Source organism: Capsicum annuum, unplaced genomic scaffold (genome assembly GCF_002878395.1).
Source record: "Capsicum annuum cultivar UCD-10X-F1 unplaced genomic scaffold, UCD10Xv1.1 ctg339, whole genome shotgun sequence".
NCBI classification, from domain to species: Eukaryota; Viridiplantae; Streptophyta; class Magnoliopsida; order Solanales; family Solanaceae; genus Capsicum; species Capsicum annuum.
The window spans coordinates 1-2,495 of record NW_025840699.1 but is presented as its reverse complement, the minus strand read 5'-3'; the positions used below and the strand labels follow the sequence as shown (position 1 = coordinate 2,495).

Genomic DNA, 2,495 nt, shown 5'->3' with positions numbered 1-2,495 from the left:
TGAAATTTATTAACAAATTTAAAATGTCATTGATGTATTAAGTCTAAGATTAAGGAGGGCAAGTTGTTGATACCAAGCGGTATCTGCAAACCACAAAATAGTCCACAAACTCACAAATACAGTCCACACGTACAAGACATCAAACGAGAATAACAAACACACAAACTTGAAAGATAAGGAGATATATAACTTGACACAAAGAGAACTTGTAATGTAGCAATTAAAGAGTGTATCAAACTCTAAAACCTCTACAAAACACGTTAACAAGCACCAAGTTCTTACGGTGACCGCCAAGGGAATCAACTCACCTCAAGATCCACCGTTTCCAAGCAAAGAATAATATCGGCTTTTTCAAGCCCTAAGCTACAATGGCTAGTCCAAGCCCTAACTAAGAACTACACTAAGGTGGTTTACTCTCAAGAGAGAGGAATTTCAATGTCTCATCATTCAACAACTAAAGAGAAAAGACCTAATAGGAGACTATATATAGCCTAGCTTATTACATAGTTTAATGGACCAAAATACCCTTAATGAAAGGGGAGGTCATGGGTTGTTTCTTTAACATGTACAATTCCCAAAATACCCTTAATGAAGGGTGCTTCTTCAATGCTACAAAACCATGGGTCACGCTTCAAAACTTGTAGTCTCGAATTGGCATCAAATGTAAGCCCCCGTGCAATCTTCCACGCATGGGTTTGTTTAATGACATGCTCAAAACGGGTCCTCCATGCATGTTCTCATATCATCGAGGTGACCAAGTCTTGAGCCTCTATGTGTTGGCCTCTAAAGATGTCATCAAAAGATAAGATGGTCATTTGTCCCGTATCAGTTGTAGAATGAAAGCGCAGCAAGGATCTTAATTAAATGGAAGCTTTTTATAGCCAACGACGGATTTAATTAATCTGTGAAGCACATGTTCAATTAAATTTAGAGTTTAAGTTTTATGTATGTGTATAAAAAATTTACACCATTAGATAAATTTACTTATTGTAAAAATTTATTAAAAAGGAAAAACCCAACTGCACCATCTCTAATGTATGAGAAGATGGCTTCAATTTATTTCGATTTGTGTAAATATTTGCCCATTAAGTCATAACAGACTTATCGGCACATGAATTTTTTTGCTGCTAATAATATTTACATACTATACAAGTTCACAAAATGAATTCAGAATTCGGAGCAATAGATAGTACACCCTACAATCGACATCCACAACTCATGAAGGTCACATTTTTTATATGCAAATACAAGAAAACTGCGATCGGAAATGACGAGCAAAGCAAGTAGAAGATGCACTTCCATGTTGAAAATCCTCTCTTCCATCGGAAATTTTGCGAAATTCTTGTAAAGTATGTAAGATATTATTAGCAGTAAAAATTTGATGTGTCGGCCAATAAGTCTCACCTGATGTCTTGATAGGCAATTATATATGTACAAGAATGAACATAAGGAGCTTCAAATTCGACATGCATCAAACATTATGAACCATTCATTGATAATAGTTCACCAAAAGAGTTTCAAGGAGTCCTCCATTTTCTCACATCTGTTTGAACCAAGAGAAAAAAACACAAGCAATACTAAATGAAAAGATCTTAATGATGGTTCAGCCTAAGCAAAACATGACCATCCAATCCAAGGGTTTTGATCTTTCGAATGAAGTTGTACTCAAGACATATCATGCCAACATGTTCTCCCTTAAAGAGAACACTACTACAACAACAATTTTAGGATGAAAAGTAATATCCACCAGCTCAACTTCAAATACCAGCCACAAAGATCTTTAGACCCATTCCTGTGGAAGAAAAAAAGAGGAACCACTGTTCAATTATGGATGGTTACCCAAGAATTTGGAAAACATGAATTCATTAGGCAAAGAGAGATTCAAAGGATTTGGCCAATCGGCGAAAATTAGTAAATTGCTTGGGAAAAGATGGATTAATTTGGTTTCTAAATTTCCCTTCTCTATCAAGCAAGTAGTCAATGTCCTATTTAAGGTCATGTCGAGGTCCTCCATGCTCTTGCATTTAAAAAGACTTAGCCCGTTGCAAACCCAAGAAGAGTTTTCATGCTCTTGCACTAACAGAACCAAATGATGATTATACACGATATTGCAAACAGAATAGAAACTAAAGTGCATGCAGCATGGCTGGTGGGATTGGAAAGTATAAAACCGAAGAGCAGAGCGAGAGAACAGTTAATTACAAAACATAATCAAGATGGAAGACTAGACCTTAGATCCTGAGGAGGCCTTTTTTCCCACCTGTCTTGCCCTTATCCAACTCCTCCCTCGTTTTCAATTTAACTGATTTTTCTTCTTCTTTGGTCTTTTGGATGAACAAGTTTCATCTGTAGGCTTTTCTTTCTCCACTATCTCTGCAGTTTTCACTTTGCAAAAAGCAAACAAACTGTTAGGCATTTTAATTACAAGGAAATATGCATTATACAAGACAACATCAAAAGAAGCTAAGAAATGCAATACGTCTCTCTCCTCTGTC

At 36.2% G+C, this 2,495-nt stretch overlaps 1 long non-coding RNA gene across 1 annotated transcript; it reads right to left on the bottom strand.

Moving 5' to 3' along the window:
- Positions 1-1,467: 1,467 nt before the first annotated feature.
- Positions 1,468-2,489, bottom strand: LOC124891306. Its single transcript, XR_007049625.1, has 2 exons — positions 2,231-2,489; positions 1,468-1,792 (listed from the first exon to the last, which is right to left on the bottom strand). It is a non-coding gene; the product is annotated as an uncharacterized LOC124891306 (long non-coding RNA).
- Between the last annotated feature and the right edge of the window lie 6 nt (positions 2,490-2,495).